The sequence below is a fragment of the Taeniopygia guttata genome, chromosome 1A (genome assembly GCF_048771995.1).
Source record: "Taeniopygia guttata chromosome 1A, bTaeGut7.mat, whole genome shotgun sequence".
NCBI lineage: Eukaryota > Metazoa > Chordata > Aves > Passeriformes > Estrildidae > Taeniopygia > Taeniopygia guttata.
Genome location: NC_133025.1, coordinates 28,568,128 through 28,595,349, shown reverse-complemented (window position 1 = coordinate 28,595,349; position 27,222 = coordinate 28,568,128). Strand labels below are relative to the sequence as shown.

At 41.9% G+C, this 27,222-nt stretch overlaps 1 protein-coding gene across 2 annotated transcripts in view; it reads left to right on the top strand.

Annotated features, from left to right (window-relative positions):
* Positions 1-6,243: 6,243 nt before the first annotated feature.
* The window catches only part of PRICKLE1 (prickle planar cell polarity protein 1), a 65,252-nt gene continuing 44,273 nt past the window's right edge, over positions 6,244-27,222 (top strand). The window contains exon 1 of one of the 2 annotated variants that reach the window (XM_030258358.4): positions 6,244-6,384. The gene's annotated coding sequence lies outside the window, so the exon portion shown is untranslated. Of the gene's footprint in view, positions 6,385-6,417; positions 6,558-27,222 lie in introns of those variants that run through there. The other variant, XM_072922208.1, reaches the window with a different exon arrangement.

Genomic DNA, 27,222 nt, shown 5'->3' with positions numbered 1-27,222 from the left:
AGACAAAAGCGTACTTTCCATTGACTTAAATGTCCAGCAAGTCAGGTCCTTTTTCATGGAAATAACAGATCAATTAGTAAATTTAAAGATCCATATGACTTGTAAAACCAAATCCTTACAGCAATGCAAATCCGTGTTTGTTTTTGGCACTTAGAATGGAAAATACAAATTAGGCTAAAGCTAAATTTAGCACAGGAATTAAATGTTTAATTTGTTTTTAAGAATGTGCTTTATGTTTTGTAACTGCTGCATTGGTCACATAATAACAGAGGAAATTAAAATCCATAATAATAACATGATGCTTGCATTAGACAGAAGTAATGCATGGGAAAAACAGAAAATATTTCAGGCATCAAATGTCATCTCTGTCCCCACACATGAATACGTTCTTTCAGATTATACTTTTTTACAATCATTATTCAGTGCCTCAATCAGGCTACTCACATTTTAATTTCAATTTGACTTAATTGCAAGAATTGTAATTTCAAAAGAAATTATCAGTACAAAATCCAATAGTGTTTTATCTTAATTACAGCTTATTCTTCATGTCATCTATTCTTCTCTAAGAATGATGAATAATTGATTACAAGATTTGCCACAATTATTTGATGAAAAATCAATGGTATTCAATCAATTTGTTTAGCGATTGCACTTTGCAATTTACATTTAAGTAAAAGATTAAGATCTCTGCATAGTTAAATATAGAAATATGTTTAAATAATGTTAAAACCGTTAACACAGTGAAATAAAAGTTAATCAAGTTAGGGTTGTGATTTACACTTTTGACATTATAGAGAAGGAAAAGGACAAATAGTGTGGCATATAATCCCTAATTTCTAACACCCTGGCTTCCCAAAGTGCCGTTTTTAAACAAATTGAATTTACTAAGAACAAAAGAGACTTAAAATAATTATCATTATTTATCTAAAATAATATTTATTGCCTTCTGTGAAACAGTTTGGGTTTTTTCTGTGTAGCACTTACAAAACTGCATCAATCTTAAGAAAGGGTTAATCATCAAGTATCTTACTGCATGGGGGATCAGACATGTGCTCTCAAAGACATTTTATCTCTCAAAGTGGGGACAACAGAAGGTTGTTTCATGTCTCCTGTTCAAACAGAAACCCCTCCATGCAATGAAACAGCCACACGCTCTTGGGGAAAATGCTGTAAAAAATCCACTGTAGTCTTACACAGGTAGGAGATGGGTGGGACTGGGAAATAGATATGCAAAGAACCACTGGGTTTTAGAGCATTCTTTTGGAAGCAGAGAAATGAAGGGAATTCTGCCCTTGTTTCTTGAATGCAGCCAGATTAATCTGAGACCACTCAGAAGGCAGAGTACAACAATCCATGGCTGGAATAGTTACAGAAATGTTGGGATGTTTTCCAAGAGCTGCTCCAAGTGTCACTGCAGCTCACAGGATGAACTCCAGCTCTGGCAGACAGGAGCATGGCACTGCAGCAGATCTTGGAAACAGGACTGGCATTATTTATATGTATTGTAAACTAAATGTTGCTTTTTTCATCTCAGTCAAATTGCCCAGTTTTTCCTAGTCCACAGGAAATAACTAGGCTAGAAGAACTAATGGAATAGTCTGTGATCAAAGGCAGGGCATGAAGCCTTCGTATAAGGATAACAGTTTAGCCCAGGAAGGACATTAAGAGTTAAACGTCCAGGGAAGGTGCCTGTGAAAGAAATCCATAAGAAATTTTTTTTATCTGGCCATGGCAGGATTCAGCTGACTTTTAAACAGAGATTAGGCAGGACTATACAGCTGAAAAGTTATGGAGCCATAGGATAAGGCCAAAACAAACAAAACAGACAAAAATCAGCAGGAGGGATCTTATACAAAAATGAAGGACTATTGCAAAAATAAATCAAAAAAGGAGATACAGTAAACTGGAACAATACTTGAACTGGAAAGCCTGAGAGGTCATTCCCTCTCCAAAATGCAAGCATGCACTCCAGCTTTGTCCTGACCATGTGGCAGGATGCAATTCCCTCCCTCTTTGCATGCTTCACCCAGGTTTCCATGGGAAAAGAAATCCAACCCGGACACTGTGATGGGACTCATAGTACTCCTCAGTCTATCCCTGCTGTGACTCGGCAATGACCAGGTTTCCAACTACCTTGCAAAACCATTTGGCACTCAGGGAAGGTTTGGTGCAGATTTTTAGGTTCATGCAGATACAGAAGACAAAAGAGGCACACATGCCAAGGTTAAGGGGAAAACAACCCTCTTAATGTCATTTGAAAACTCATGACTAAGACTGGGGGTTTTTTTAAACCCAATTCTATACAAATGATAAAGAACATATTGCTGGGTATAAGCCAAAGAAAAGAGTTGGGTTTATAAGAATCAGCATTTGAAAGCTTATGCCTAATTGCTTTGGCCAGTCCACATTACTTGATTCCAGCTCAAGTGTCGCAAAAACACCAAAACACCTAACACAGAGTTTTAACAAGCTGCTCTTTTTACTATTAATAATTGAAGTGCTTCCATACAGCTTTATGTCTGAAAAACTCTGCATAAAAATTAACTAAGCCTCGTATGATCCATGTAGTGTAAAACAGTTTTATTCTCTGCATGCAAACAGGGAAACTGAGGCATTCCTACTGCTGCTTAGAGGCACATATAGGAAAGGAATGGCCATTGTGTCCATTATGACTCCCCTTCCCGAAGAAAGACTAAGTAATAAAAAGAGAAAGTAAAAATCCAATGTACAGTGTTATAGAAAACAATCAGCAGAAATTAAAGCAGTTTCCCAAAATCCCTAAATGAAGCTGATCTATGCTTCACACCTTAGAAAAAAAGCTAAAACAAAACAAAACAGAACAATTGGACTTGCACAAAATTCAAACCTCACCCCCAGTTTAACAAAAATGTTGTTTTAATACACAGTAAACCCATCACAGACATCTGTGGGGTGGCTGAAAGTTAGTGTAAAGACTGTTATGTTTCACTCCAAACTCTCCATCTCAGGGCATGGCCTTTGTCTATTCCCCATACTTAACTGGCTTAAGTAATCAGACAACACGGTCAGACCTGTGTTGGCTGAATCCAGCAGCTCTAGATCACAGGATCAGGGTTGAAAGGCACCTTTGAGGGATGTCTGGTCCAGCCACCTCTTGCAGGCCAGTCTCAAAGCTACATCAGAGCTAGATTACATGTTTGTTATACAAGGAGCTACTCTTGTTCACTTACCTGCAGTTGCAGCTGCTAATCTGTATGTACAGTTTCCACATGTAAACATGGTATACTTTAAAGATAATACATATATAAAGTATTCACTGGAAGAGGTAAGATTGGCAAAGAAAGTCTGGCGGATTGCTTTAGGCATTTCCTTCCAGGGTACCTGCGTGAATCTGTACAGAGACTTTCCTTCTACTTCAAAATCACAGAAAATCATCTCATATTCCACATTTTTAAATTTTAACCTCCTGCAAAGTGGGCCAAAAACTGCATTCCTCGCATGAAATTAATGATACCTGTCAGCAATACTTTCTACAGAAATATTCTAAATATAGAACATATTTTAGAAAACATTTTTCGTAAAATGGGCAACAGTCTCATGGAATTTGGGTTTTTTACTATGTTACAGTAGCAAAGCTGGGACTCAAGCCCCTTTTAAACTTGCTTATCAGCAGGTGTTTTTTTTCTTGCATAGATATTTTTGAAATATTTAGCAGAAGTTTAAGATATACAAATATATATTGTAATTTTGGGCCTTTTTTATGTGTAAGCTTTCCTTTTACCCTATTGCAACCTACTCTGGTGGCAGACAAGACCTCATCCTCAAATTATCCACACTTCAAGTGAATGAGAAGTGCATGCAATTAAAACCTGTGAACAGTACCTGAGGAGAGAATGCAACAAAAACACAAAACAGCCAAGTAGCTCCCAAAAAATAGGAAAAAATTGGATGGAAATATTATCGTCCCTTCCTCACTAATTACATATGCAGGTTGTAATTTTTTATCTTTCCTGCTGTTTGCAGTAAGTGCCTTTTCTCTTGGACACACACAAAGTCCTTTAGGTCCAAAGAGAAAACTGTCTGTACTGTTTCAGGATTACAGTTGGTAACTTGGACATGCTTTATTTCTGTCCATGTTGTGAGAAACAGAGCAGGTTATAATACTTTTTAAACAGCCATTCTGGATTTGCATTGCAGACATGGCTGTAGAATGGGTAAATTACACTACTGTAGCAAACTTCCCATGCTTCCCATATGGTTAAGTAGGAACTAGGAGTTTATAGCTTAATTAGAGGCACTTGTAAGTGAGGGTCAGATAAACAGATATACAACTTAAAAGAGTGCATTGGCCATAAATTCTTTCATTCCAGATTCAGATCTGATAATATATGACTTCAAACACCTTTGACAAGGTTATTTAAAAGCCAAGCAATCTTATTTCCTATGTCTTTGGAACATGAAGTGGGAATAAGTAAATGACAGAAATCATGCAGTGCTGCCAGCAGAGCCTAAATGTATTTAGATCTTCATGATAAGTGATAGAGAAATGCTTGAATAGGTGGCAGAGAAGAACACAAAACAAGGGACAAACAGCTCTAAGGCAGCAGATGTCTCCTTTGCCACTTTTGCCACCCTTTTCTTCTCATTCCCTTTACAATTATTTTTACAATATTATTATATAATGTTATTATTATATTCTATATTTTACAATATATTTAATTTTTTCACATTCCTGCTTCATTGTCTGTGTCTTTTATTAAGTTGGAGGAGAAATACAAATTCATTCTGATGGAAAGAGTGAGAAAGGCTGACTCTTCTGAGGTTTCCCCTGTCTGCACAAGCGTCTATTCTTTTTTTCGGAAAACTTCAATGATGCAATTTGGAAATATTATTTTCAGACTTGGCTAATATTTAAAAGGAATTGGAAAATTAACATTTAGAAAATTGAAAAATTAAAAGAGCACTCAGGGTTTGAATTGTAGTTGAAACTTATCAGGTGATAAGTAGTTTTAATAGCTTTGACTGTAGCAAAGTTGAAGCCTATGGTTGTAGTCTGAAGTTGTTTCCTGTGAGTTAAGTTTTTATTTTTTCAGATGGAGAAAGATGATTGGAATACAGATAAACTTATTCTGCTAACAGAGGAAAACCAAATGTGCTTCAAAATACCAAGGGAAAATTCTCATTTTCATTTCCTCATGTAATTCCTTGTTTAGAGAATGAAGAGAGACACTGCCAGACACACCTTTATACAACACAACTTTTGAGGATCCAAACACACTTGTTTCACCAAGGGGGGAAGAGTTTGTGACTGCTTGGAAGTCACTCTGGCAAAATTATTCTCACCTTCCAATTTGCACCTATAGAAGAAATATAATACTGAGTTAAATGCCATGTGATTCATGCTTTGATATTTCCACAGAGGGTTTAAACAGAGACCACGAGAGAACCAGGAGCTCAATCCACGTCACTTAAAGAGTGTTGTTAGGTGCGAGCAACAGCATCAAGGGCTGCAGACTGCAGCAGTTTCAGATACCAAAGGTGACAAAAGGAAAAGAATTTATACGTGTGCCTGGCTACTTTAGTGTCCCTTTAATACCGACCGCCTTCGCTCTGCCGTCTCTGTAGTGCTGAGTGAGACCGGGGCCGCTTCGCTTTGGGGCGCGCCTACCCCGCCAGCCCCCTCGGGCGGCTGCGGGCTCCGCACCGCCGGGGCGGCGAGCGGCCCGCATCGCCTTCTCTGCGGCACTGCCCGGGTGCCAGCCACGGCCGTGCGCAGCCCGCCGCGAACACCGTGGGCCGCAAGCCCAGCCGGAGCGGGCTCCATCGCACTCCTCTGCACAGATCAGCGGGAGTTTTTAATTAACTTTCCCCGTCCCGCTCCCTGGATGAAAGCTGGCGGCTTCAGAGCCCCGCCTGACCGAGGGAAAGGGAGCGCAGAACCGCCCCCGCCCGCCTGCCCCCGGCCTTTCCGAGCGCGGTCACACCGCGCCCCCCGCCAGCGCCCCCCGCGCCGCTCCCGGCCGCGCCCCCCGCGCGCCGCCGGCGGTGCCGCCCCGAGCCCCGCCCCGCCGGGCCCCGCGCGCCGCCGGCCGCCCCGGCCGCTCGGCGATTGGCGGGCGCGGCGGGCGGCAGCCAATGGGCGCGGCGGAGCGCGGCCGGCGCCGTCCCGGGCGCGGAGCGGCCGAGCCGCATTAGGGCGGGGAGCGCGCCGGGGCTCGGGCAGTCGCGGCGGGGCGGCCGAGGAGGCTCGGGGCGGTCCCTCCGCGGCGCTGCCAGAGATGCGCGTCTCCCGCCGGCGCTGACTCCGTGGGACAGAGCGGGTATCCGCCCCCACCGTCGTCTGTGTGACGGACCACACCGCCTCCCGGGAATACGTCGCCGTGGTCCGGCTGCGCTGCGGAGAGAGTAAGTGGAGGTTCCCCGGGGTGACGACTGACAGGCAGCTTGCGGCGGAGCGCCCGGCGCGTTTGGCGGAGCGCCGTCCGCAGCCGGCACCGTGCTACTGGCGGCGGAGCGCTTCCCGCGGTGCGGCGGGGGTCCTGCGCCGTGCCCGGGGCTTGCATCGCCAGGGCGCGCCGGTAAGGAGCCACCCGAGTCCGAGCCGGCGCTCGTCAGCGCCGCTGGCGCCGCACCGTCCTGCGCCGAGTTGTCAGACGGGGCTGCGGGCTTGGGAGAGCGGGGACAGCGGTGGGGAGCGCGGGGCGCCCCGCCGAGCCCCGCGGCGGCTGTCGGGGGAAGGTGTCGCGGCGCCGCCGCCGTGCCGGCTCGGTGCGCCCGGCGGAGCGAGCGGCGCGCCGCTGTCGCCGGTCTGAGTGAGGGGCCAGATGCAGGAGCTCAGCTGTTGCCTGTCAGTGCGTGGCAACTGGCCCCTTGCAGGCAGCCTCCGCCCTCTCTCTTATCCTGAGCGAAGCGTCCGCCTCTGGGCGCCCGCCGGCCCCGAGCGGGGACCCTGGCGAGGTGGAAACTTCGGTCTGCCATCCCGACGCCGTCTTCCGCGCTGTCCGCTTTAACTGGGGGGTGGTCCCCATACCCACCCCTGCAAACACGAGCGTCGCTGAAGTGCATATTTGTGTTTTCCTTTCTTAACGAAGAGAGCTCTGGAAGGGCTATGGATCGTACGGGAGTCCCTTCTCACACAATAGTTGTGCCCACCGCGGGATTTCAAACTCCAGCAGTCGGCTGGGCTGGGCTCCGTCCAGACGCTTTCGCTGTGGTCCGAGCCCGCGGCGGCTGGTCTGGCCTTTGACGGGAATCTCTCGCTGGACCTCAGCAGGGGTGGCCCAGAAAGGCAAAATAAAGCACCCACCAGTACCGGTGTTTCTAAATGCTATCAGCTGGAGAGCGAGGAAACGCAGCGGGGGGTATTTTACAAGCTCGCTGAGAAATGTTTACACAGCGAAATTTAATGGTTAACAATGCATATTCCCAACATGCTGAAACCTAAAAAAAAAAAAAAGGCATAAATAAATTACTGGCGTTATTGTTGCAAAATTCCCTGTGATCATTGTTTAGCTGGTAACTGAGATCTTTAAACTACGTGTTTTGCACGGCAAACTCTAAAGTACTGAGATTTTTCTAGTAGGATGGGGTTTTCTCCCCTTTAGCTGTATTTGTTGCTATTTCTAGGGGGAATTAAGGTAATCTGTACTATATCTTTGCAAGACAGGTATATTACAGCGGCCAGGTTTTCATCCCAAGATGTGAGTCGATCAGAATGAGCTTGGACAGGGAGTGGAAAGGAGATGGAGAGAGCCGTTACTCTGATGCAGTGACAGATCCTTTGATTTCTGCCTGCAGAGCCCCGGATGAGCCGGGCTGGTGCGGTTCTGCCAACCGCACAGTTAATTGTGTCCTGTAAATCAAGGTCCATGGAACTGCTCTCTCTCTGTACAACAAAAGGTTTTGTAATGAGTAAGCCCAGATCGGTTCAGTCATATAAAAATTTTAACGTCAACTGGGCAAGGTGTGTGTGTAAGGACCTTACAGGGTTAATAGCTAAACTATTAAGATTGGAGTCAGATGTGGGTAAAAGCAACAGGAGAGTCTGGTTTTTCCTAATATCCTGTAGTATGATAACTCTGAAAAAGGTAATTGTTTTAAAAAAATCTGTTTCAATTTAAGATTTATTAAGCAAGGAGAAAGTTACGTAAACATAAGAATCCCTTTCTTGTTTGGAAAGGCAAGGAATGGCTAGAAATGTCATCTGAACTTAAAGACTACAAACTATGTGTGGCTTTTTGTGCATATGTGCAAGAATTTTATTGATCCCATTTTCAGCTAGCTTATTCTATGTCTTAGAGCGACTGGGGTGTTTAACTAAGGCTTTTGGCAAAATGGCTTCTGTGCTTTTAGGTTTTTTTTTTCCTAGCAAATGAATTATTTTGAGCATTTAATAAGACTTTAAAGTACAGGAACAAGATAAAGCAAGTGCCTTCCAAAGAAGGAGAAATGGAGGGGGTGGGAGGGGGAGTCAGGTTTTACATATGTTATGAGTTGGGAATGTAAATTTGTATATTTGTATATAAGGAGAAGATCTGAAGAATGACTTGGCACAAGGATGACCTGGCTTTTTGGAACTTCAAGAGTTTGGTCTGTCTCCCCCTATGGTTATAATAAGAGATTAAATGCATTTGGCATATTTAATTAATTAGAATATGAAAATAGGATGACTTTTACTTTGTCATTGTTTGCCTGCGAAACTTTTCTATGCTAATGAATGTCTACATTTTACAGAGTAATTTAAATGGCTTTGCTTCATATTGTGCATTTGCAGATTGGTTTGACCCTTTCTAATGCTGAAAGCCTTTGTATTGTAGCCTAGAAGCCCTTCCCCTTTGTGGTATGAATCTTGTGTAATGAATATGTTGTCAATTACTGCTATACACAGCTTCTAACAGGCCAGACTGAAAGTTGCTCTTAAATTGAAAGCCTCTATTTGCTTGGGTGTTATGTCTTATGCATTCCAGAATTAATTGGATGTGCAGTGATGAATTTCATTTAAAACAAACAAACAAGCTGGGTTGTGTTTCTGTTTTCTGTGGCTATGTTATCCTAAAGAGATCCCTGCTGCTGGTGTATAAAATCATGCTCTAAAACATTACTTTTTATTTTTTAACAGTTGAAAAATGTCACTTGTATTTCTGGGAAAACTGTTGCATGATACAAGATTGCATTAAGAATGCTGGATTGAGATGGGACCCTCGTCACCAAGTGGCTTATATCAATATTCAGTTTACCCCCTTGTATTAAGGCTTAAATTTCAGTTTGGCCAGCACTGGTTTTTGCTTATGCTGTTTAAACAGAAGTAAACTTGAGGTTAGCTCTAGCCATTAGTATGTGCTTGGTGTAAGCCATCCAAACTTAGGTCCTGCTCCTGGAAATGTTTACAGAAATGAGTAGCTTTTACTTGTGTGCTTAAATTGTTTGGATTAGGAGTTGTATAATGGGAAGAACCAGCTTGGAAGGACACAGCACAGCTATTGCTCATCTTTTCCTCCTCCCACCTTATGGCTGAAGAGTGATGGGAAGAAACATGTTTTTCAAGTATTAGCACACTGAAGTTATGGCATTTCTGGCAGAAATTCCCAGATAGACTATCAGATCAGTTTGCCAAAATTACATGGTTTTTTTCAGAAACAGCTCTTTGGCTGCTGGTTCATTGACAAAGGATATTTCCAGATACTGAAGAAAATTTCACAGGTGGTCTGTTGCAGCTCTTCCTCTTTGCATTTTACTTATTTATAATATTCACAAAATACATTATATATTTTTAGCAGAACTAAAAGAGCATTTGACTTCTCAGCAAAAACTGATAATAGTCCTCAAGCGTGTTCCTGTGCAAGGAGGTTTTTTTTTACATGTACAAAATGAGTGAAGTGCTCATATACAAGAGGTAAGAGCCAACACAAACATTTTTAGTATTTTTTAAAAGGTCTGTAAATGACAGCTTTTTGCTAGTTTACCTTTCCTTGGAAGCCTGCCTGGAAGGCTTCTTAAAAGTTCTTATATATAGCCATAGGGTTGGTGAGTTGCTTTTCAAGATCATTATGAACCTATCAAGCTCAATGTTTTGCTAGCTAGTAAACCTAGGGTAGACAGTCTCTCAGGTAAACCTTTCCTTTCCAGTGGATTGCACATCAACAAATGCCAGAGCTGTGTTATTTCAGTTATTCTGTACCAAAGTCATGTACTCCTGTCTAAGGTCTGTGTTTGAAACACTGATTTATAGCACCTGATAACTCTTGCTGTTCTGTCTTGTGTACTTCTCTCCTTCATTTTCCCTCTCTTCCCCTCTGTCCTCTCTTAAGATGTAAGGGTGTTATGGAGTGTGCTTGTAGGTTTGTATCTGTAACAGATATAACAAGTTTTATTCAGTTGCCCCCCTTTATCTAAGGACAGATTCCACAATTGGCAATTACTGTCTTTGACTTTAGTAAGAATTTTTTTTAGAAATGTTTCCAGTTATACTCAATATTAGCTTTGTAGAGTGGCTGCATGCCAAAAAAGCATTTTCAGCTCCTATCCAAATACTGAAATATAATTACTTGCCTTTAATAATAATAAACAAAATAATTTTGTTTCCTGTGATGTTTTTGTAACCACCTTTTTGAGCTTGTTGCCTTCTAATTTTGCATCAAGTAACCCCAGACTTAATATTACGTGATTCCATAACTAGGCTTCTCTGCCGGCAGCATGCCAAATCCTGTCTAATGTCTGTGTTAATGTGGTGTATATGAAAACTGACTTCTCTGTGGATTGGAACACTGATTTGTATAATTGCAACCAGCATGATTAAAAATCTGCATGTCAGGATCATGATGCTTGTATTTTTTTTTTAAGCAGGGTGAAGTTAGTCCCATAAGTTTTCTTTGAGAGTCTTCATTGTCCAAACATCTTCATTTCTGAATGTTTGAGTGCTTTGAAAAAAATGTATGCAGTTACAAATATAATAATGTAGGTCTTGGATCATGCTGCATGGTTCATGCTGCACCCTCTTGTTCTGTAGGAAAGCTGCATCTTCTCTCTCTAGTCTTAAAAAGACTGATATCAAAGACTTGTCTCTGAATCTTTAAACTTATCAAGACAAATGCTTCTATGTCGTTCCTCAAAGCACACATCCTCCTGTATTCCTGTGATCCCTGCTGGAGCGGTGTCAGCCACCTCTGACACAGGCGCTGTGATTGTTGAGCTTTTCCCGTTTTGCTGTCCCAGATCTCGTCATTAGTGCACTCCTGTGACAGTGGTGGTGCTGGCTCAGCAGGAGCTCTGCTGAGGCACCCAGGCACTCTTGCTCAACCCGTTGAGTGCTTGGGCTTGGCGGACACTGCCCTCACCCATGGCCCATTTTGGTAGCAACAGAGACACACAATAACCATGGCAGAAATTGAAAGCCACCTTGTGCTTTCAGGTGTGGATCAGCTTGTCTAACAGCAGTAAAACCTGACTTGTTTTCAAGTATGTTAAAAATTAATGCATGATTAGTGAAGATCATTTTTAAGGATCTCTTTTTGTAACCAAGCGTTAATCACCCAGTAGTTCAGAATGGTTTATGTAAAGAAATTGCATGTTTGTGTGCATACTTTAGGATTAATGTATCTTTATTTCAGACTCTTTGCAGGAATTGGTTTTTTCATATAAAAATTAAAGCTTCACATGCTGAGATGACTATTCAAAGTATGAATATTTATATAGTTTAAAATGAATTTATGGAGGCGCTAAAGAAATGTCTGAACCTTGCATATTTGCATCTCTATATACTGACTGCTAAATAAATTATGCTAGGTCTAGAACTTGGTGAATTGCAATGTCTTTTTAAGAAGTATTACATATGGCTTTCCAAGAGCTTTGAACTGTTTCCTCGTGCTTTGCTCATCAGAAAGATGGTATGGATAGCTTCATTGTGAGAGGGCATTTTTCCAGTCTTGTTTGCAAAGCATAGTGGATCTGTGTGGTAAATATTGAGTTTTCATTCATCCTTAGGCTGAAATGAGCTCATTCTGTGCATATGGAATATGAGAAAAATATATACAAAGGATATGTTTATATTTAATAAAATTAATAGTATAAAGCAAGTGCAGAGAAACTTATAAGCCTAAACAGCTTGGCAGGCCACTAGCCAGCGAATGTCTTAGAGTACTGCCAAACATGTAGAAAGCAGACCAGGCTCTCATCTTTTACGAGGTACCACAAAACTTCCAGCCTCATGAGGCTGTTGTTTACCCAGGATGCAGCTTTGTTCTGTTCACTTAGCAGATTGGTATAGGTTTGGATTTCAGCAGGTATCTGCTAGGAGGAACCCGTACTACTATTTAGGAGAAGTGTGACTGCCTAAAAAAACAAGCAGTTGTGTTCCGGCAGCTCTCCACAGACAGATCCAGAGTGTGGGTCCCGTTTTACAGGGTATTGGCCTCTCATTGGGAGGCCCTGGGGAAGGAAACAGTGTACCAGAGTAAGACTGGAGAGAAAATCTGCAGGGTAAGAGGGAGGCCTATGTATTGCTGTTGTGCTCAACCATGAGCTGCCAAAAAGCTGTAGGAGCACTCTCAGCAAAGGATGCTGCCAAATAGATTACTGAGCTCAAAGGTTTATTTAGCTGTTTGTGAATCTAGAAAGTGTCAAGCTTTACACCCACCCTTTCATACAGCCCATTTGCTTGGACAGTACTCGCAGGATGTAATTTGGAAGGTTGCTTTTTTTAACGTCTCCCTGTCTGCCTCAGGTTGTGCTGTGGCTGTTCATAAACATTTCTTACCTATTAGTGGATATCTTATTAGCCTGGAACTGATGCTGTCAAGAGGGACTGATAATATGATGGTTCGTTCACAAAGGCATACTTGGTGGATTTATTCTAGGAACTGGGGTGATACCAGGCTCAGGTTCATTTAAGGCTTGTTTTGGTTTTTTCTAATGTTGATGCATAAGTCAGAGTTCAAAATCTAAATGTTAAGCACAAAACAAAGTTGGATATTCAAGGATATATATTTGTTCTTGGTTCTCTTTCCACCTGCTGAGGACCTTTGGAAGGAGACATGCTTTGAAAGAACATGTCTTATGAAGATCAGCAGGGACATCTTCAATTATGCAACATTTTTTTCTGCAAGTAGAAGTTATCCTCCTTTGTGCAATTCTCTGCATTTACCTTCATCCTGTTTTGTTGCATACTAAATCAGCTGATATCTAATGTAATTTTGAGTAGATAATCTAAGGCTTGTTTTTAAAAGGAAACTGTTGGCACATTTCCTGCTGGCGTGCTGGGGGGGGGTGACTTAAAATCTGCTGTGAGCTGTAACAGGGGTTGTGCATGAGTGAAAGTGGGGGAAAAGCATTTCCAAACAGTTACAGTAATATTCTGTCACTGTTGGACTCTGAATAAATATGAATTACTTCAATCTTGCATTTCTATGCTATATAAAACAATTAAGTCTGTATTCCCTCTGTAAAATACTCAGGCTGTTTCCCTTGCACTGTCACATGTGCAGGCATACCTCAAGTGGAGATATAGAGATAGTTTGAAAATATTTGGGGGTTTTCTTGCTTCTTTGTTTTAAGTGAGCTTCTCCAAATCAGCCCAATCAGTACAGAACAGTACAAGGATTATGTCTGTGCACAGTGGGGTGGTGACAGAGGAGCTTCCTAACCATGTGCTGCTATCAAGGAAAAAAAAAAAAAAAGAAAAGCCAAAAAAAATTGACCCTGAAGCTGTAGCATCTGTTCTGCTATACCTCCAAATCATGAAGTGATTTTGTTACCTACATCATATATAGGACTTTCTGACTTGAATTCCAGTTTGAAGTGTTACTCTTTCTAACCACTGTAATATTAGTCGTGCAGATGATCCTGAAGAGTTTTGGGAGATCATCTGCTTGGGCTTGGGTATAAGTGATCACTGGGTACTGTTGCTGATGATGCAAATAGGTCAGATCTCCACTTTCTAGGAATGGGAAGTCTGTGTCTTCCACAGACAAAATGGTGTGCTCCTCATTTTATAGAATAACTGTAGGAAAATGTAAATCAGTGATGTCTGTCTGAAAAAAAATGCAACAGTTCTCTCTAAACATTTTTTTAGAAGCCTATTTACTGACTGGGCTTCTGGCTTACTGATAGCAGTCCCAAGTACTAATAAAAAAAAAGACAAATAACAAAACTCCTGGGTAAGCTGCAAGTTCTCTTCTTCCCATCCCCCAGCAAGAGCCTCTTTGCCTGCCTTTGCTTATGTACTCTGTCGGTTTCACAGTTCATATACTTATGTTTTTTTAAAATCTCCCCCTGCACTCTGGTGGGAAACATGTCTGCTGTTTCCTTTCAAGCACACAAGGCTTGATTCTCTTCTCACAATGGCATAAATTGTGAAGAACTCCACTTGAAATCAATGGGTGTAAAGACATGTAAAATGGGGTGAGAGAAGAGCCCAGCCTCTGGTTTCTATTTTTAAGTGAGTCTGGTTAACCTAAAATTGTTCAATGTGCCACTGTGACTTTAGTTTGTAGATATCAGTTACTATGCTTGTTACTTTTTGTACATAATGCTTCATTTTCGTATATAATACATCACAGCTAGTACCCTTAATCAGGATGCACATGTCTTTGATTTAGTACCTTGGTACTACTACGTCAATTTTGGTACATAATAAGTAATATGTATGGTAAAGTACTTACCTTACTAGAGTCAGATCCTGCAAAAAGTCTGGGGTATAGCTGTATTCCTGTGCAAGCCTCAAAGGAAAGAAGGCTGGATTGGCTCTATCTCTACAACTTAAACTTTGTGGTTTTCTGTTGCTTCAGTAGTTCTAATCTGTGAATCTTGTTCCTCATTATTCAAGTTCAAAATACGAATTCTATATAAACAATACTTTCTCAGTTACTGTTGTTTTTTTCTGTGCTTGTGAAGTGTTCAGCTCCATTCTTATATTTTGTACATGCTTAAGAACTTGCTGTAACGTTACATTTTCTCTGAACAGTGAAGTGCTTTGCAAGAAGCCTGGAATATCCACACACGATTTTTTCTATTGCCCAGGTTTTGGTGGTTGTTCACATTTGTTTATTTTTTGGCAATGAATTATGGGCCTTAATTACCATCAGTAGTCAAATAACTGAATGAGATTATACAGCAGTGCTGTAAAAACTGTTCATAGTAGCTGTGATCTGTACATGTGTGGATATCTTTGAGAACAGTCACCTCATTCATTAACCAGTGCAACAGACTCCAACTTTATTTCGTTTTTGAAATTAATGCAACCTTCTCTACCTAACTGAAACATTGCTTTGACTGCCTCTTTCTATAGTTTAAAAAATGCCTGTGAAATAGTTGGCTCTTGTAATGTATTCAGACTTGGAGTAAATTTACTGGCGTATTTGAATTTTTATTTTCTGTTTGAATAGCAAATCATGGGTGTCCACAAGATAGTCTCTTTAAATCTGGGATAGACTTAGTATATCCCTTAAATTTTATCTCCAATTTTATTATGATGCGGGTAAAAACTCTGTGGTGTTTACCTGTTGAGTCCTTGAACTTTCCCGTTCCATTTTAGTCCATCAGCCCCCCAAAAAGTGAAGAAGTTGCCTAGCTAGTTATGCGGTGGCCTTATGTATCAGGGGCAGCAGATGTCACAGAAGGTTGCTGTGCTGCACAGATTCATACATTCAGTATGGCTTCACAGGCACAGAAGTGATGTGGAACTGGCTTCTGAGCCCTTGACTACAGTTATTAATTCCAGTAGTGAATTCTTCCTTGTCCCTGATAGGTTTTGCATGACTTACCACATGGAAAATGGTTTCATTTTCCCTGTGTTAATCATAGTAAGTTCAGTGTAGCTTTAACTAGGGCTTTTTTGAAGTGTAGCTGTCAGACAGTGAGGTGGCATGGTGGAGACCAAGGAGTGGTGTGAGCTGCTGTGTTCATGAAGAGTGGTGCTTGTCTACATCTGATGTGAGGAGTGGTGGGGGCAGAGAAAGGTGTTTGATAGGGACACATATGCTTATAAATTCAATATGCATTTCCTAGCTGGAAGCTGGATACTTCTCAGCTTTGTTAGATAGAGCCATCCTTGTTGTGAAGAAGGGAAATGACAACCTCCCAAGTGCAGAGGTGTGCAGGTGATGTTCCTGGTGGTAGCCTTTACTCATGCTTATTTTTATGGTTTAAAGACTCATTCTATTATACTGTTTTGGGGGGCATTTTAAAGCTCTTCTGAAAGTTACAATTGTGGAGGCTGCAATGCATGTCTGTTCATGCATTCTGTTCATGTCTGGAACAGAAACTACTTTTGGTAGTATTTTCAAAGCATAAGGTTTGGTGTACAAGAGTAATTTCTGGGTGCAAGGGAAACAAAAGGTAATGTGGTTAGAATATGAGACACTGTAGGAAAATTGGTCTTTAACACAAATTGGTATATTCAGCAATCTTTCAGAAGGACTGAAATCTTATGAAGCACCTTACCAGGTTTATGGATGACGTGGCTTCTGTTAGAAAAGGTATGGGAACAGAAGAGCATGCTTCTGGCTCTGTCATTAGTTGTGGTGGTTAACAACAAATCAGAGATTTGTGCATGTCATCAAGTTGATGAGTAGAAGGCTCTGAAGAAACTTAAGACTTTCTGCCTGTTGTGAAACTGGTGATGTCAGACTTGATCTCAGGAAGTGGAGATGATTTTGGGGATCCAGAGCTTGAATCTGTTTATAAGTACTTTTGAAGATTTGTCACCACAAAATACAGAGCTGATGGTGCAATGCTTCTGCAAGACAGAAATCTATTCTGGAAGCAGCAATAAACCCAGGGTAAATCTTAGAAATCAGTCCTTCTTGTAAATAATTCCAGAGCCATTTGTTTAAAGTCTTGATTTGTATGTAAGTATGCTAAAAGCTATGACTACTGTGACTACTGTAGCGTTCACTACTTATGCCAGCCATCTTTAAAAGCTTTTTTTTTTTTCACAGAGAAGCTTTCTGACAAGAGGCCTTGGATGGATGCTTGGCACCCATGTCTTTTGTGGCAGAAAGCAAAAATGGGATCAGAAGTCTGAGTAGATTAATTCTTCTATTCAGTGACAGGTCCATGTCATGGTATACACTATAAGAAATTGTTTAAAGCTTTTTAAGAATAATCATGTGTTAAGGACAAAAGTGTGTGTGGTGGGGAAGTAAAGCAATACTTTAAATAATGCCAGCAGGCTCTGAGTTTTTATCTGTGTCCTGTTTAAGGAAAGTAAAAATGGCTGAAAATTGGTATGCTGTGGAAGGGTGCATAGAAAATATGTATTTCTTGACATCTTTCCAAAAGTACTATTTAAAGATAGTTTTGTAACATTGGTGTCTTAGCAGCATTCTGGTAGCCTCAGTTTTCTTACCCGTGGAACATTTCCAGCTCACACTTTCAAATTAGCCTGTTATATGATCCCATATGAAACAAAGTACATATCAGGAGGATGCACTGCAACACTTCTGTCTAAATTTGTATGTGCACAGCTTCGTACAGCTATGAATTTTGTCCTTAAGAAACATTTTGGAAAACACCTGATCATGTGTGCACATGCTGCACTTGTACCACCATAGATGTACACCAGGCACACCTATGTAAGAGGCACATCTCCAAAGCTGAAATGTTTGTATAGCTGTTTGGTGAACTCATGCTTTACTGGCATGGAGGGCAGAGCATACCAACCAGAGGTGTACATGGTTATCAAGTCAGTGCTGTGACAGCTTTCTGCAGGAAGAATACTTGAGAAAAGTCACCATGAAAATGTATAGATGAAACTTATACAGAATTAATATACAGTCCTGGGTATTTTCACTTAAACACTAAAATATGGGGCTTAAGTTTTAACTACACTTCCGGCTCTGCAAAGAAAACCAGGGAAAATTACGGTGTTGCAGCTGGGAGGATAGCAGCCAAGGCTGGTCAGGCAAACACCGAGTACAGACTCAGATGGCAGAAGATGCACTAATTAACTGGTGGGGTATGGAAGGCTCAGCTGTTGGGTTTAGGGCTCTGGCTGCTATTAATGTCCAGTGTGGGCCTTGCAGTTCTGGTGGAAAAAAGGCCATGTGCTGTTATCTCCTTGCCAGGGGGAGGTGCAGTGTAGTTTGCAACCATGGAGTTGGTGTGACTTGTGACTGTGGCCTAATGTAGAGCTGAACAAAAAGTTGCTGAGTTGTCATAGAATGGTTTGGGTTGGGAGAGACCTTAAAAGTCATCTAGTTCCAACCCCCTGCCATGGGGCAGGGACAGCTCCCATTAGAATGGTTGCTCAAAGGCCCTTTCAGTCAGGTGTGGAACACTTCTGGGGATGAGGCATCTACAGCTTTTCTGGACAACTTGCTTTGGTGTCTCACTAACTTCACAATAATGGCTTTCTTCCTAATACATAATCCAAAGCTACCCTCAATTGTTATAAATCCAGTATCCTTTGTCCTATCACTGCATGCTCTTATAGAAAGTCCCAGCTTTCTTGTAGGCACTGGAAGGCTGCTATAAGGTTTCCCTCGAGGATTCTCCGTTCCAGGCTGAACAGCCCCAGTGCTCTCAGCCTATCTTTGTAGAAGAGGTGCTGCAGTCCTCTCGTTTTCCTCTGGCCTCTTGCCAATAGGTCCATATCCTTCCAGTGCTGGGGACCCCAGAGCTAGATGTAGTGTTTTAGGTGGGTCTCACCAGAATGGTGTAGAGGGGCAGAATCCCCTCCCTCAGCCTGCTTCCCATTCTGCTTTCATGCAGGCTGGGACACGTTTGGCTTTCTGGGCTGCAAGTGCCCATTGCCAGGTCATTTGGAGCTTCTGTCTATCAACTGGCCTGCTCTCAGTCCGTTCTCTGTACCTTGTGCTTGGGATTGCCCTGGCCCAGGACCTTGCACTTGGCCTTGTGGAACTTCATGAGTTTGCACAGACCCACCCCTCAATCCTGCGGAGGCCCCTCTGGGCGTCAGCCCCGTCCCCTCTGGGTGTCCGCCGCTTTCCCTCAGCGCGGGGGCGGCACCGGCGCGCGGCGGTGCTCCGCCCGCGCCCGCCAGATGGCGCCAGTGCGCCGGCCCGGCCGGATCCCGGTGCCTGCCGATCCCGGCCGGATCCCGGTGCCTGCCGATCCCGGCCGGATCCCGGTGCCTGCCGATCCCGGCCGGATCCCGGTGCCTGCCGATCCCGATCCCGGCCGAATCCCGTGCGCCGGCCTGACCGATCCCGGGAGATGATGTTAAGCAGCACTGCCGGCCGCGAGTGACGGCGATGGCTTGTGCTTTTCTCCCTGTGCTTGTGGCGCTGGGAGCGCGTCTGCCTAGCTGTGTTTTCAAGGCTGGAACTATTCCATGGGCTTGTTTGCAGTGACATCAAAAGCAAAGCTTTTTAATTTCTCTCTAATTGCTTTATATGAGTGATGTATAAATGGTTTTGGAGGACAGAGAGCAGCCTGTCCATGCAGAAAACCCAGAGAACTGGCTACTTTTTCTGTCCCTCTGCTTGCTTTGTTCATTTGCCAGTGTTCAAAATTATACCAAAACCTGAAGGACAAGGGAGCGAGCCTGAAGGTCCCAGCCCATATGCTAAAAGATCTGCATAGATGTTCATCTTTTGGCACGAACATCTTGCTTCATGTCTTCTGTCAGGAGGAGATGGATGTGACTTTCTAGGTAGAGCTGGAGAAGAGGGACGTAGTCCCTCTGGTTACCCCAGCTGGCTGAAGGGTACAGAAGAACACCGTCAGGCTGTGGCACTCCGTGCTTGGAGAGTGAGCTCTTCTTCCCCAGCAGGTTTTCTCGCCCCAGGAGAGCCTCTGGCGGGACGAGGATGTGTGTTGCCTTTGCTTTGGTGCAGCTCCATAAGCATGCAAGTGGTCTGAGCACGTAGGTTGAGGCAGGAGCCTCCTCACAGCCACTCCACAAACACCAGACAACAGAAGAAATCCAAGCACTTTGATGTGGTTCTCTAGGCCCCTGGTAAGCTGCCCAAACTAGTTTAACCAGGCCCAGAGGCAGAAGAGGTAGGAAGCAATGGGCTCTGCTGAATAGCCAAAGGAGTGCTTCCTTATCAGCGTCATTCCTGGGGAGCTTTTGCGCTGAAGTGAGCCTGTCCCAAAGGTACAGGAGTGAGATAGGCCTGCCTGAGACTGAAGGAGATACGTATTTTCTTATTAATTGTGAGGAGGCCATCCATGATCAATAACTGTTGGTTCTCCTTTTGAAGGAAGGATGGGCAGGTGCTAAATTCAAGTTTGCAGAGTAATCCTGCTTGGGATGCAGGCTGTGGCAGTCACCACATCCCACTAATGACCTTAGAAGGAAAAAAGGAGGTCACTTAGGATTCAGATGACCTCAGGAGGTCACTGAGACTTCTGATGGACTGGGCCTTCAAACACAATGTCCATATCTTTCTGTGGATTCAGGGTGACCATCAAATAAGGAAGGGATGTGACTCACCTGGCAAGCAAGAAAGGCTGACAGCCTATGCAGCCTGCAGCTAGATCTGTGGATCAAAGCTGTCAAGCACCCTGAGCTGTGTGTGTGGTGAGCCCCTCCACCTCAATTAAGCTAGTGTAACAGCAGAAGAATGGATGAAATATTCAGTATTGAGAATTTTCTGCATAAAAGAAAGGGGAGGAATTGCTGGCACTGCAGAACTTGGGCGTCTGGCCAACTTGACCAAAATATTCTTTAAAAATAAGATGGTTGTTTCTCAACATTTTAGGCATGTGGTTTGAGAGTTTTCAGCTAAATCCTTGTAAACATTATCCTGTTAGCATGAAGTGTTCGTGGCTTTATAGACTTTCTGATGGGGCTGTGAGAGAGAGGTGCTACTAGTGAATCACCTGAATGGCAGGTGCTGAAGTCATTCTCAAATAGACCAGAAGGCCTTTTTTTTTTTTTCCCTTAATCTTCTACAAATACTGATTAGTGCTACAACAAACAAGACCTGTCTCCTTTTGGATCCATCTTCCCACAGGAGAAAGAAAACATTCTTTCAGGAGTGGTGGGGTTGGGTTTTTGGTGGTTTGTTTTTTTTTTGGTTTTTTTTTTCTTTTTCTTTTTTTAATTCCTTGATTTCAGTCTTGGGAAAGGAAACCCGTGGTGGTAAATAATTGCATTAGGAACTAGCAGGATCGACTTAAATGAAAGAGCCTTGTTCAACAATTAATTACTTAATTGTCCAGTGGACTTTCTCGGCACTGCTTCCTGGTAATCATCCAAATCCTTCATCTCTGATACCTGTAAACAATTAGCATTCTCCTACATGGGCCAAAAACACTTGCTGAGTGTTTAACAGGATATTTGTGTGTGGAGCAGTTTAACCTCCTTAAGGAGTCCTCCTGTCCTCCTTCTGCCTTTCTCTTCCATGTTTCCTCCCAGTTACTGGTGTAGTCGATTTATATACAGATTCTAAATACAGCTGTTTATGTGTGATGCTCCTGTCTTCTCTGTCCTAAGAGCTGTAATTGCACAAAAAAGTCAGTTTTTAATTGTATATCTCTAGGCATCCTCTAATGTTCACACCTGCTTTTCAGTTTGTTACAGGGGTAAGCAGCTGAATGGAACATGATGTTCTTCTCTCTCATATCGGAAAAAATGAAGTGGTTCCTGGGCCTTCTGTGAGGCTCCTTTTATTGCTGTCCTCCTGTTGGGTTTGAACAGATTACAATGCTGCTTGCCTCTGGACTGGCCAAAAGTACGTGGAAGCAAGAATTACTATGAAATGTGCATTACCTAGGACGTAGCTTGGCCATTGTGTGACATGGAGTTAGACCGGTGGGCTGAACCTCCTATAAGGTGTTACAATGGATTGAAAGTCACCTGCCTCCACCTGCGTGCTCAGACTCTTAAAAGTACATTTCTGAATCACAGGACATACTGATGTGGAATACGTACAAATGAGAAAAGTCTGGGAACTACTTCTTAGGCAGTGGTGAAGGGTAAATAAGTAAAAACAACCCCCAGCTGAACAGTAAAAGTGGTTGACTCCTCTGTGCTTCTACAAAACGGAAGGTGTCCTAAACAACAGTTTTCTTTGAGTGAAGCATTGCCCAGCCCTGGTGCTAGTTTTAATGTGTGATGAGGCATGAAAATTGCCATGGAAAAGTTCTCTGTGCTGCAGTACTGCTTTGAAAAAGAAACAAGCCCCACATTTGTGGATGCTATTGCACTAGCTTTCATGAGGTAATGCACAGCCTGAATGATGTGCTTACAAAAAAGAACTTTTTTAAATGTACTGAAGTAGTAGCAACAATGTAGTGCATCTGAGATGGCAGTCCTTTGAGCATCAGCTGCAGTTGAAGCACTTCAGGATTTGATGTGTGATGCTTGCAATTCTCTTGGTCTTCAGCAACCTGTGCAAGATACTGACTTCAAGGATCAAAGTTACCCATATTTTACACCAAAAAATTGTGAATAACAACTAGCTAGCAATTTACACATCAGCAAGTATTTATTTGTCAATAATTTTTCTCCCTGCAGCAAAAGGGAGAAATGGAACTAGCTCTCTTTTAACAGTTTTTTTTTTCTTATAATGATTAAGGTTTCTTAGTAACAATGCTTTGCCTTTAAAAGTAGAGATACTTTTATTTGGAACTGGGAATATATAAGTCTTACTGCAAGTACTACCTGTATGTTTTGTCTGACTGACCATTTCTTATTAATTACAAAGCTAGAAGTAGATTGGATTGATAAGGCATAACCCTGAAGCTGCTTCCTGTACATGATCCTTAGTGTTTTTTAAATTCTTTTCTTATCACATCTAATCATGTCTGGCATCATGACACATGCCTTCAGGGGATGACAGGCTGTGGTCCTATGGGATTTTTGTTTAAGTCTTCTGGTGTAAATTTTAGGAAGCTTCTATGTAACACTTTCAGCTTGTGGATAGCATGCTGTCTGTACCCTGGCATGTAAAGACTAGTACAGGAATACAAAACATTGACATCACAGGCAACAGTCTGAAGTTGATATTCCATAGTTCAATGTTTCTGCTGTGACCAGGGCAAGCTTAGATTTGACAGGATTGTTAGTGCAAGGAAAGCCTAGTGAAGTAAATAAAATTTTCAATGTTGCTTCAGTCTTAAAGAATCCCTCTAAAAGGTAGACAGTTCTTGCCCTTCACTGAAGCCTGAACTAAATGTCAAAAAAATTTCTTGAAATAAGACCAAATGCACTGAAAAACAAGTGCAGTGTGTTTTTGGTTTTTTTTTCTGGAAGCTCAGGTAAGTTCACTGAAGGGCTGATATTTCATCAGTGAATACTGCTGGTAGCTGTCTCCACACATCACCTCTTTGCATCATAAAACCATTTCTTGAAATATCTGCTATCCCTTACTGTAGAATGTAAAGCTCTGTGCCACTACGTAAGGGTTTTTGGGGGTTTTTTTGTGGTGTTTGGTTTTATTTTAATAGGACTGAATTCATTTGATGGACCTAGTTTGTGAGTTTCTCTTGTAAAGCTACCATGTCGTGCATCAAGGCAGCACCTGAACAAAATGCTTCACACAAGTATGTAGTACCACTGGGAAACCTAGCTCATAAAGCAAAATGAAGATCTAAAACACTGGAAAAGGCCATCTTCTGTAGCATGTCCAGCTCACACTTTCTTAACTCTTCTAAGCTGATGTTTCATGAAGGCAACTCTTGGGCAAATTCATCCCATTTAAATAACCAGTTAACAACTCTGTACTTCTGCTGCCAGGTCTTTGGAAGCTGCTCCTGTCAGGACAAAACAATGTTTAATCAACCATCTGTACACAAATGAGGCAAAAAAAGTAAAAATACCCATTGTTTTTCCTGAAGTGTTCATACTCAATTTAGAGTTAATGCTTAAGCGGTATCTGTTCATCTGACTTGTTTTTGACTTGTTCAATAAAATGTTACTGCACTATTGCTATGGAATCCTTGAAATTGTTGGAATAGAGTGATATTGATTGATTAAGTAAGTATTGATTACTTTGGCACATTTACACAAGATTGCTTATTCCATCAAAAGCACATTTTTCATCTATACTTTAAATTTTAAAGAATTGAAGAATGTCAAGTTATTTGTTCTTATCAGTAGAGTCTGTCAGGAGGAAATTTAAGAAATTAAACTTCTTATGTAACAAGTCTTATTTCCATTTAATGTATTATATATATGCTTTCCTATTACTGGTTAACTTGATCCATGTGTGGGTCTACTCTTCTCCCACTCAGTGTCTGGAGTCCTGGATGATTAGAGTGGTGAATACAGAAGGAAAATGGTACTTGGGGGAACACAGGAAGAATGCAAGAGGTAAAGAATCTGGAGAGACAGAGAAAGGAAACTAATTACCATATTTCTTTTTCAAACAGTTCCTCCTTTCATTTGAATAGTAAGAAGCTTATGGTGGCCCACTACAGCTGGTAATGAAATGGCAGTGTAGCTCTGACCTGAGTGGGAGTTCTTCACTTCAAAGGATAACTTAAGTAGGGTGTTGTACTCATCAGGAGACAAAGTTATTGTATTAACAGTGCATGCACATCTCTACCACCTACTAATTTGCTTAGAAAAGCAAATACAAGGACATCATGCTCAAAAATGTTAAAAATTCATTTTAATGGAGAATGACAATGCTGTAGTGCTTGAAGTAGGTTCTCACCAAACTGAAGTAGCGAGAGAGGTGACAGAGTGTAATCACAGTTGTAAAACATCAGTCTTCACATCCATGGACCACTAGAAAACTCAGGATTCACACTTATTTTTGTCAGGTCAAATGAATGCAAGTCCTGTAAGAGAGCTGATGCAGTTACTGTGTTACCCATGTAGGAGAAAATACAAGTGTACAATTTTCTAAAGTCATTCTGGTGGAATTGACCTCTGAGGGTCAGTTGACCTAATCTTTCAAAGCAGGGTCAGCTGAATTCAGGCCACACCATGTCAGTGCAGCATTTGGATTTCTGCAGCATGCAGCAGGTCTCTGAATAAATAAACCAGTATGTCTATGAATCTTATCTTTATAAATTAGAATGCCTTTAGTAACTTTTATGTTCCAACTGGAAGAATGGGGATGGTAGAAAAATGCAGGTTTTTCCCTGTGTATACAGTTACTTTTTGAAGCTCCAGTACTGCATCATGATCAGTTGCAGAGTATGTTGACCTGTTTGACTGGCTGGCTTCATTCTTGGATGCCTGGTTGCTGAAGTAGCTTCAGCAAGTGACTTAGTGGCACTTGAGTTACTATATCTTTCAGTGCTGTTAGATGGGATTAAGAGTCAAGTAACCACTAAGTTGCTTTGCTTTTCTTTTGAAAATACCTTGTAAAATATTAATTTTGAAGCTGTATTCATTAAATATAGGCTTTGTGTTGCTGTTTAGAGATGTGATATAATTTGGCCTTTGTCATGTTAAAGCGTCTTACTTGTGTGGGAAAGCAGACCCTATTCATGAATGGTTGAGGATTGTTCTTGAAACGTTTACAAGACCTCCAGGAAATTCTTCAGAAACAACTGCTTGTGAGTACCAGTCCATGGTACTTCCAGAGGAATACATAAATAAAAGGCAATTAAAATTTTCATCTTTTAAATCTACATGAGATGAAATAAGGTTGAGAAACTGGTCATTCTGGATGAGTAGCAATCTTGCAGCAGAACTTGAACCTCTGAGTTTGTTTTGTTTTTATATTCAGTATGTTTGCGTCATGTTCCCTTGCAAGTAGCCAAAGTTGCATGTTTATACCCTTTCAGACAAAATTTTTATGAGTGTGGATTCCTTCCAGGTAATTTGGTAGTAAAGGGAAAGTTTGATAAGTCATAATAATGCTTAAGAAAACAACTCTGAATTTTTGAATGCCGAAAGATCTGTTTAGTGATTTAGTGGAAATTTGATTTGGGCTTGAGATTGTTGTGGAGGCTGTCATTTGATTCCTGTTGGTTTTCTGGGCATCTGAGGATATTTAGGGAACTGTTCAAGATATCTGAGCATGATAAGCCTATTGCCAGTGGGTGCTGGTGGCACTGTTAGGTGAGTTGGCCATTCAGGAAACACACGTCCTTCTAAGGAATTCCACTGCTCTGCGCTGATGCTCAGATTCACACTCTAAAGGGACCATTGTATTTTCAGTTTTTTTTCTGTTACTGTCTAGCATATCAGTCTGTTACTGTTCAGTCAGTGTTCTATGTAAGTAAGTAAAATTTCATTATTCTTTCTGTAAGCTGTTAATCACTCTTAATTCTGTTTGTAAAAAATATTCAGATACTTCAGCCATAAATGTCATGATATTATACTCTAAACCTCCAGCTGAGTTTGCTAACACAAATAGCTAATTCCTACCCAATGGAAATCTGTCTTGTGTTCGTCCTTGCTTACCCCACTGTGCGACTGTGAGAGAAGAGAAGAGTTCAGGGTGTCTCACTGAATGTGAAAGTGAAATCACTCAACATGGATACAGCAATAATGATTTGAGAACTGCAAAGGGAAAAGTGGTCACAGAGGGCCTGGTTCCACTGGCTTAGAGCACTATTTAGATAAGTGCTACTGTGGTCTGCCTCTCCCCTTGTAGTGGCATTCCTGGTTGTCTAACCTCATGGTGAACTGGTTTAAAAAATCAACAGGAAAGTTCACTTTTCTTTTTTTTTTTCTTTTCTTTTTTTTTTTTTTTTTGGCAGCATTATTTTTCTGCTTGTTTAAATTTCTGCACAGTTCCACCAGGCAATCAGCTGAGTGCCAGTGCTAATACAGTGCCTGTAGTCAGTAAGGAAGAAAAAGGCAGAGTCCCTGCAGCACCCCAAACATAAATGGGTTTCAGTTCTGTCTTAAGAGTCCCCAGTTGTGTCATTCATGTGCATCTTGCTTTGTCTTGTTCTTCAGTTGAACCTACTCTCCTTCAACCCCGTTTACATGGCTCACTTTTATGGCCTCACTAATAGTGAAAAGTTCCTGAGAAATGTTGGCATGTTCTAAATAGTTGGGACTTTTACTACCCATAGTTACTGCTCTTGGTGGTGCAAAGATTTTTGCACTAACTTTCCAAAGGGATGGGAACCTTTTGCCTGCCATTTCTGCATCAGCATGGCTGGTCACCCCTGGCCTCTTTGCCAAAAATTATTGCCACTCCCCAATAGCAGTGGTGGAGTGTAGGGTGGGTTGAGGAGGTTTCAGTCTAAACCAGGAATAGAATCACATGTCTAAATCCAAATGGTAGGTAAAGAGTACATACTATGGGGAAAAAAATGTGTATCGTTTGGACCAGGATGAGGGCATTAATTAAAAAATCTGAGGTCTTCTATATGACAGACTTCTAAAAACATTTTTCTTGTAGATAAAATCTGAGATTAGTC